The sequence below is a fragment of the Malania oleifera genome, chromosome 7 (genome assembly GCF_029873635.1).
Source record: "Malania oleifera isolate guangnan ecotype guangnan chromosome 7, ASM2987363v1, whole genome shotgun sequence".
In the NCBI taxonomy this organism is placed as follows: domain Eukaryota; kingdom Viridiplantae; phylum Streptophyta; class Magnoliopsida; order Santalales; family Ximeniaceae; genus Malania; species Malania oleifera.
Window position 1 is genome coordinate 62,770,112 of NC_080423.1, and position 10,198 is coordinate 62,780,309.

The 10,198-nt window shown below is 32.9% G+C and overlaps 1 pseudogene; it reads left to right on the plus strand.

Moving 5' to 3' along the window:
* Nucleotides 1-1,452: 1,452 nt before the first annotated feature.
* Nucleotides 1,453-6,269, plus strand: LOC131160861 (uncharacterized; annotated as a pseudogene).
* The last annotated feature ends 3,929 nt before the right edge of the window (nt 6,270-10,198 follow it).

Below are 10,198 nucleotides of genomic sequence, written 5' to 3' on the forward strand. Positions count from 1 at the left end.
CAATTTTAATGTTTTTTCAAAGTTTACCTAATTTGATGTGAATGTTGATCTTTCAAAATTTTGAAATTCAAAATTAAATGTTTTTTCAAAGTTTACCTAATTTGATGTGGAAGTTGATCTTTTAAATTGCCTATAAATACCTCTTTGGGTAATGAAAAAATACAATACTTGAAAACACAAGAAAAGAGAGAAATCAGACAAAATTTGAAATTCATCTTGTGCTGAAATTCTTCTGAAGTTTTTCTTTGCTCACATCTTTTGCTGGAGAGGAATTCTACATTTCTGGTAGATTGAAAATATCAAAGTTCGGTTTCGGGTTGCAATTCCATTTCTCTTTTAAACAAACTATTGGTGACTTCTAAAAACTTTAGAGCTTCATATATTCTATTTTGCTTTGGTTTTTTGAAGTACAATTTACATTTCAATTTGTACAACCTGCTCTAAATTTTGGAAGTATTTTTTGTACGTAGAATTTATATTATATTCTTGTAGATTGTGACGATTCCAGGTTTGCTGGATCGTTGGCTAGGCGAGGGATTATCGCTTAGAGAGGTGCTGCTCTAGCCTTCTGAAGGAGTGTATAAAGGTATTGTTCCACCCGGTAAAGGAACAGGCTTAGTGAATCCTTTGGTGGTTTTGCCAAAGGCGAGGACGTAGGCTGTGTTGAAGCCGAACCTCGTAAAATCCTGTGTCTCACTCTCTCTTTCCCTTACTCTTTATTTTCAGCATATTTATATTGCGTGGATGGTTTAAATTTGAAATCATATACACTACGTTTATTTGGAAATCAAACAAACTTAAAGTTTAATTTTGATTTGGGTTGCGGAAACCGAAAGGGAGTACGTTGGTTAAACCATACTTTGCGGAAACCATACGGGAGTACGTTACTTGGTTAAAATACCTAAAGAAAATTAACTAAGAGTTTATTTGAATTCTGAATTTTGAGAAGAGTGTGAATGTGTGGTTGTAAATCATATGAAAGAAGCAAATTTATTTTAACAAGCATATCATTCAACTACAAGGCTTGATTCATATTTATAAGGCATACATAAACAAACAACCATCCTAATTTCTTACTACTGTATATCTTAATTTTGGTTTGGTTGTTTGCCTTCAAATTGTGTTTGGTTAGTTTGGATAGTGTGATTAATTGAAAGGTTGATTGGTGATTTAGTTGTTTAAGTGCTTGTGTTGTTGAATGTATAAAAGAAACCAAGTTATTGTGTGTTTGACAAATTAAACAAACAAGTAAAAGAATTAGATAAATAATAAAAGAAGTTAAGTATTTTTAAAAGGGATTAAAAAGAAAGTTTTTAAATTCCCAATTCACCCCCCTCTTGGGAAGCTATCCTAATTTCAATTGGTATCAGAGCCTAATTATAGCAAAACCTAACAAGTAGCTATATAAAGATCTAAATGGCACAAATAGGCGTAGCTCCCTTTGGTGAGGGTCAATCCTCAACTAGGCCACCAATTTTTTGTGGAATAAATTACACCTTCTGGAAGCAACGAATGAGAATCTATCTTCAAACGATGGACTGGAAGGCATGGAACGTTGTAACAAATGGAAATCTAATCCCCACTAAACTACTTGATGGAAAAGAGGTACCTAAAGAAGATAAAGAACTAAACGATTCAGATTATAAAATGTTGCAAATTAACTCAAGTGCAATAAACGCTTTATACTGTGCACTTGATGCAAATGAGTTCAATAGAGTAATGACATGTAAAACAGCCAAAGAGATTTGGGATAAATTAGAAGTAACCTATGAAGGCACAGTAGATGTTAGGGAAAGTAGAATCGATATGTTAACCAGTGAATATGAAGCCTTTAGGATGAACTCCGATGAAAGTATAACAAGCATGTACACTAGGTTCACCCATATCATAAACTCATTAAGTGCCTTAGGAAAAACTTATTCCACCCATGAGATGATTCGTAAAATTCTAAGAGCACTTCCACCTATTTGGGAACCAAAAGCCACAGCCATTACGGAAGGAAGAAATCTTAAAACAACTTCCTTAGATGAACTCATAGGATCTCTTCTAACCTATGAAATGATGTTGAAAGAAAGAAGCACTGAAAACAAAAATAAGAAGTCTATAGCTCTAAAAGCTTTGAAAGAATATTCAAGTGAGGAAGATAATGAATCTAGTGAATTAGAAGATGAGGATTTAGCACTCATAACTAAAAGACTTGGAAAATTCTTAAGGAGAAACAAAAAATTCACTAGAAAATTTAACGGATCAAAAGCTGAAAAAGGAGAAAGTAATAAAAAAGAATACAAAAACAAAAATGATCCTCCCACTTGCTATCATTGTAAAAAGGTAGGGCACATCAAACCGGAATGCCCACAACTCAAGAAGGACAAGAAGAAAAAGAAGCCTGCAATGAAGGCAACTTGGGATGACACTAGTTCGAGTGAATCGGAAAGTGAACCAAGTGATCGAGAAATAGCAAACATGTGCTTCATGGCGCATAACGAAGAGGTAAACTCTTATTATTCCCTCTCTGAAGATTCGTGTAATGAATCTTGTAGTAATTCGTGTGAAAGTATGTCCTCTTACAAAGAACTTCAAAATGAATTACTCTTTTTACATAACAAGTTTATTAAAGTCTCAAAAAGAAACATTAGTTTGAAACAACAAAACGAGGCACTTAAAAATCAACTTGAATCTACAAAACTTGTTGAAGAAGAAAAAGATTTAAAGATTGAAGAACTTGAGAAGAAAGTAGATAACTTATCAAAAAAATTAGCTGAGTCTCAAGTGAATGAAGATAGCAAGATTATGCAAGAAATAAATAATCTCAAAAATCAAATTCAAGAGAAAGAAAAGGTCATCTATAACTTTACCAAAGGTAAGGATAACTTTGAAAAGATGGTAGGACAACAAAGGATGACAAACAACAAAGAAGGAATTGGTTATAATGGAGCCTCAAACAAAAGAAAGAAAAACTTGTATATGGGATATTTTGTAAATCAATCTAAATATAATGCAAGTACTTCATCAACAAATATTCATGAGCACACCACATGCTACATGTGCAAAAAGAAAGGACACATAATGTTTAATTGTCCACTTAAGAAAAGTATACAAAAGTAAAAGATGAGTGGAAGATAAATGCTAAAAATAGACAAAATTTAAAGAAAATTAAGAAAGTTTGGGTTCCAAAAGTAACAACTTGAATCATTTCTTGTAGGTTTGCTTTAGGACCACTCCGTCTAAGGATAAATGGTACTTGGACAGCGGATGTTCAAGGCATATGACGGGCGATAAATCTAAGTTTACCTCTTTCACTCCAAAGGATGGAGGATTTGTAACCTTCGGTGACAATGCAAAAGGCAAGATCATCGGAATAGGTAAAATAGGTAAAGACTCTTCATTTTCTATAGATGATGTCTTGTTAGTAGATGGTCTAAAGCATAATTTACTAAGTATTAGTCAACTTAGCTGACAAAGGATGTGAAATAATGTTTAAGAGAGAAAAATGCATAATACGAGATTCTAAGAATCAAAAAACGTTATTCACTGCACTTAGAATGAACAATGTTTATTGCATAAATTTTGATAGTTTAATCTCTCAAGACATAACTTGCCTAGCAGCCATGAGTGAAAATAGTTGGCTTTGGCATAGGAGGTTAGGACATGCTAGCATGGATCTTATATCCAAACTCTCCAAAAAGAATTTAGTTAAAGGCTTACCTAAAACAAAATTTGTCAAAGATAAAGTGTGTGATGCTTGTCAATTAGGAAAACAAACCAAGAAAAGTTTCAAAAAGAAGAAACATATATCAACTAGTAGACCCCTAGAACTCATACACTTAGACTTGTTTGGTCCTACTAGAACCCAAAGTTTAGGAGGAAAACAATACGCCTTTGTAATTGTTGATGATTACTCAAGATACACATGGGTGTTGTTCCTAGCTAACAAAGAAGAAGCTTGCAACTCATTAATCACTTTATGTAAGAAGCTTCAAAATGAGAAAGGGTATTATGTCTCAAATATTAGAAGTGACCAAGGAAGAGAATTTAAGAATCAAAATGTTGAAAATTTTTGTAATGAATATGGCATAAATCACAACTTTTCGGCACCTAGAACCCCACAACAAAATGGAGTTGTGGAAAGAAAAAATAGAACCCTCCAAGAAATGGCAAGGACCATGCTTAATGAAAATGACCTACCAAAATATTTTTGGGCCGAAGCTGTAAATACAGCTAGCTATATAATTAATAGGGTTTCCATTAGATCAAACCTAAACAAAACACCCTATGAATTGTGGAAAGGAAGAAGGCCTAACATAAAGTACTTTCATGCTTTTGGATGTAAGTGTTTCGTCCTAAATAACAAAGACAACTTAGGAAAATTTGATGCTAAATCGGATGAAGGCATTTTCCTAGGATACTCCACAAATAGTAAAGCCTATAGAGTTTACAACAAAAGAACTCTAACCATAGTTGAATCAATTCACGTAGACTTTGATGAATCTAGCCCTCTTTTAAGAGATGTTAAAAATGAAGAAAAAGATTATGTATTCAAAAAGGAGGATGAGATAGAAATCAAGGAGGAAAATGAAATAATCAAAGAAAAGTCAAAAGATGAACTCATAGAAAATATGGAATTTCCAAAAGAATGGAAATATAAGAAAGATCACCCTCAAGAACAAATTATAGGTGAACCATCTAGAGGTGTGACTACTAGATCTTCACTAAAGAACCTTTGCAATCATTATGCATTCCTATCCCAAAATGAACCTAAAAATATTGAAGAAGCCCTTAAGGATGAATCTTGGATAGTTGCAATGCAAGAAGAATTAAACCAATTTGAAAGAAGTCAAGTATGGAAATTAGTACCCAAACCGGAAAATCATTCGATCATAGGAACTAAATGGGTATTTAGAAATAAAAAGGATGAAAATGGTATAATCACTAGAAACAAAGCTAGACTTGTAGCAAAGGGGTACAATCAAGAAGAAGGAATAGACTATGATGAAACCTTTGCCCCTGTAGCTAGAATGGAAGCTATTAGAATGTTGTTAGCCTATGCTTCCTACAAAGAGTTTAAGTTATACCAAATGGATGTCAAAAGTGCATTCTTGAATGGATATATCAATGAAGAGGTATATGTTGAACAACCCCCTGGTTTTGAGAATATTGAAAATCCTAACCATGTATTTAAACTAACTAAGGCTTTGTATGGACTTAAACAGGCCCCTAGGGCTTGGTATGAAAGACTTAGTGGATTTCTAATTGAGAAGGGATTTTTAAGAGGAAAAATTGATAGCACCTTGTTCATTAAAAATAAGGAAAATAATATACTTTTAGTTCAAATCTACGTAGATGATATAATATTTGGTGCTACAAATGAACATCTATGTAAAGAATTTGCAAAATGTATGCAAGAAGAATTTGAAATGAGCTTGATGGGGGAATTAAACTATTTTCTTGGACTGCAAATTAAACAAACAAAAAATGGGACTTTTATAAGTCAAACAAAATATATAAAAGATATGATACAAAAATTTGGTATGGAAAATAGTAAACCCATAGGCACGCCTATGAGTACCTCCATCAGCCTAGACAAAGATGAAAAGGGAAAATCCATAGACACAAAGCACTATAGAGGCATGATTGGAAGTCTATTATATCTAACAGCTAGTAGACCTGATATAATGTTTAGTGTGTGTATGTGTGCACGTTTTCAATCAGCACCTAAGGAATCACACCAAATTGCTGTTAAAAGAATCCTAAGATACTTAATAGGCACAATGGACTTAGGACTATGGTATCCTAAAGACACTAGCTTTGAAATGATCAGTTATTCAGATGCGGACTATGCCGGTTGTAAGATAGATAGAAAAAGTACTAGTGGCACATGCCACTTCTTAAGAAGATCTTTAGTTTCTTGGTTTTCTAAGAAACAAAATTCCGTGGCCTTGTCAACTGCTGAGGCCGAATATGTAGCAGCTAGTAGTTGTTGTGCACAAACTCTTTACATGAAACAACAATTAAGAGATTTCAATTTAAACTACACAACTGTACCAATCAAGTGTGATAACACGAGTGCGATTAACATATCTAAAAATCCTATTTCACACTCAAGAACAAAGCACATTGACATAAGACACCACTTCCTAAGAGATCATGTTCAAAAAGAAGACATAAATCTGGAATTCATCAATACAAATGACCAATGGGCTGATATCTTTACTAAACCACTCTCAGAAGATAGATTTATAACCATAAGAAGAGAACTTGGTCTACTACATAGTAGAGAAGTAAACTAAAAGGAACCAGACTTAAAGAAATATCCACAATCTCTAAGATCACTTAGGGTTTGTCTCTTTTAATTGATCAAAATTTGTTTTGGCATGTACTTTGATGTGTTGTATAATTCAACACTGAGTTTGAATTGCTTTCCTTGTCTCTTAGGCTCATGATATGTGATATGTAGCATGCTACATGTGGATGTTTTAAAAAAAAAAAAAAAATTGGTATCTTTAAATTGAGCACCATATGCATGATTGAAAATTCAAAAATGTCACAACACATGAAATAAGAATGCCTAATTTGAAATATGATGATTGAATCTTGGCATGATTAAGGAGTGTATGGTCATATGTACATTTTAATGTTTACCCTTTTTGATTGATGTCAAAAGGGGGAGTAGTATTTGAGCAAAATCTTGGCATGATTGTGAGCTTGATGGGCATAATAAAGATTAAATTGATTAAAAGCATGATAAAGCATGATATTGATAGTCTAATATTGAAACTTGAGCATGTTGGGTATGATTAGAATGAAAAATATAAGCAATAAGAAAATTGAGCAATGAGCATGATTGGACTTGAATCTACAAATTGTTAAAGAAATGCTTATCGTAAGGGGCAGTAGAATAAAGCAAGTTGTAAGGGGGAGATTTTTTTTTATGCTTATTCATATTTTTTGCTCCTCATTTGTCATCATCAAAAGGGGGGGGGGGATTGTTGACTTAACTGGACTTTTCAATCCTATTTTGATGATAACAAAATGAAGAGCACTTTAACATATAATGTTAAGTGATGCGTTTTAGGTAAAAGAACTCTCAAGGTTGATAAATTGAAGCTCAATGTTAATCTAGTGAAAGCGCCTCAGAATATTGAAGGCAATGAATAACAAATGAAGAATCTTAAGGGCAAGCAAACTCAAAGTCAAAAGTGAACCTCAAAAGGCTGAAGGAGGCTGAAGGATTTAAGAAGACCATAATTAGAAGAACTGTTGTGAGTACTTCAAAACCAAATGTCATTTAGATATGTGAAGCTCTTATAAATTCAAAAGAAACTAAGAAACACTTTGTTTTAAAGAGCTTAAAACATGTTTTTGAAATTAAAGTAACAAAGGTCTTAAAGGAAGGAAAGTGTTCAAAATAAAAATTGAATTTCTGATAAGCAGTGCACCTAACAGATGACTGTCTGTCTATGGACAGACGACTGGCAAGTTAAAGGGTTTAATAAAAGTATTTTGGGTTTAAATTTTAACTATGACAGATGACTGCCATGTCAATAAAAGTATTTTGAGTTTAAATTTTAACTATGACAGATGACTGCCATGTCATGGCAGACGACTGCCACGTGGAGCAAATTTTAAATCTCAAAGGGAAGCTTCTTTTAAAATTTTGAATTTCAAAATTTAATCAACAATTTAATGTTTTTTCAAAGTTTACCTAATTTGATATGGACAACATCTTTCAAAGTTTTGAATTTCAAAATTTAATCAACAATTTAATGTTTTTTTCAAAGTTTACCTAATTTGATATGGACAACATCTTTCAAAATTTTGAATTTCAAAATTTAGTCAACAATTTTAATGTTTTTTCAAAGTTTACCTAATTTGATGTGAATGTTGATCTTTCAAAATTTTGAAATTCAAAATTAAATGTTTTTTCAAAGTTTACCTAATTTGATGTGGAAGTTGATCTTTTAAATTGCCTATAAATACCTCTTTGGGTAATGAAAAAATACAATACTAGAAAACACAAGAAAAGAGAGAAATCAGACAAAATTTGAAATTCATCTTGTGCTGAAATTCTTCTGAAGCTCTTCTTTGCTCACATCTTTTGCTGGAGAGGAATTCTACATTTCTAGTAGATTGAAAATATCAAAGTTCGGTTTCGGGTTGCAATTCCATTTCTCTTTTAAACGAACCATTGGTGACTTCTAAAACCTTTAGAGCTTCATATATTCTATTTTGCTTTGGTTTTTTGAAATACAATTTACATTTCAATTTGTACAACCTGCTCTAAATTTTGGGAGTATTTTTTGTACGTAGAATTTATATTATATTCTTGTAGATTGTGACGATTCCAGGTTTGCTGGATCGTTGGCTAGGCGAGGGATTATCGCTTAGAGAGGTGCTGCTCTAGCCTTTTGAAGGAGTGTATAAAGGTATTATTCCACCCGGTAAAGGAACAGGCTTAGTGAATCCTTTGGTGGTTTTGCCAAAGGCGAGGACGTAGGCTGTGTTGAAGCCGAACCTCGTAAAATCCTGTGTCTCACTCTCTCTTTCCCTTACTCTTTATTTTCAGCATATTTATATTGCGTGGATGGTTTAAATTTGAAATCATATACACTACGTTTATTTGGAAATCAAACAAACTTAAAGTTTAATTTTGATTTGGGTTGCGGAAACCGAAAGGGAGTACGTTGGTTAAACCATACTTTGCGGAAACCATACGGGAGTACGTTACTTGGTTAAAACACCTAAAGAAAATTAACTAAGAGTTTATTTGAATTCTGAATTTTGAGAAGAGTGTGAATGTATGGTTGTAAATCATATGAAAGAAGCAAATTTATTTTAACAAGCATATCATTCAACTACAAGGCTTGATTCATATTTATAAGGCATACATAAACAAACAACCATCCTAATTTCTTACTACTGTATATCTTAATTTTGGTTTGGTTGTTTGCCTTCAAATTGTGTTTGGTTAGTTTGGACAGTGTGATTAATTGAAAGGTTGATTGGTGATTTAGTTGTTTAAGTGCTTGTGTTGTTGAATGTATAAAAGAAACCAAGTTATTGTGTGTTTGACAAATTAAACAAACAAGTAAAAGAATTAGATAAATAATAAAAGAAGTTAAGTATTTTTAAAAGGGATTAAAAAGAAAGTTTTTAAATTCCCAATTCACCCCCCTCTTGGGAAGCTATCCTAATTTCATAGGGTCATGGCATGTAAATCAGAAAAAGAAATCTGGGATCAACTTGAAGTAACTTATGAAGGAACAGTTGACGTAAGGGATAGTAGAATTGATATGCTCACTAGGGAGTGTAAAGCATTTAGAATGATCCCTGAAGAAACCATCACTAAAATGTACGCTAGGTTTACCCATATTATAAACTCTCTTGATGCATTAGGGAAAAACTATTCTACCTATGAAATGATTCGAAAAATTCTTAGAGGACTTCCACCTATATGGGAACCTAAGGCCACTGGAATAACGAAAGGAAGGAACTTGAAAAATGCCTCCCTAGATGAATTAATAGGATCACTCCTCACATACGAGATGGAAATCGATGAAAGAAATTCTGAAGGTAACAAAAACAAGAAATCAATAGCCCTTAAGGCTGCAAAAGACAGTTCTAGTGACGAAGAAGACAACGAACTAGATGATGATGATGATGATGATATAGCCTTAATTACTAGGAGACTTGGAAAATTCTTCAAGAAAGATAAGAAATTTACTCAAAAATTCAAAGGTTCAAAATATGATAAAGGAGAAACAAGAAAAAAGGAAACCAAGAATGAACCTCCTGCATGTTATAACTGCAAAAAGGTAGGGCATATAAAACCTAATTGTCCATAGCTTAAGAAAGAAAGATGCCAAGAAGAAGAAAAAGAAGGCGATGAAAGCTACTACATGGAATGACACAAGCTCAAGTGAATCAAAAACTGAATCAAGTGATCGAGATGTGGCAAACCTCTACTTCATGGCTAAAGATACTGAGGTAAATTCCTACACTAGTTCATCTGAAGAATCTAGTGATAAATCATGTAGTGACTCATGTGAAAGCATGCCTTCATATAGAGAAATTCAGGCTGAACCATTTACTTTGCATAAAAGGTTCATAAGAGTAACCAAAATAAACTTAGCTTTGAAAGAACAAAATGAAATACTCAAAAATCAACTTAAGGATTCAAAATCAACTAAAAAAGAAAATG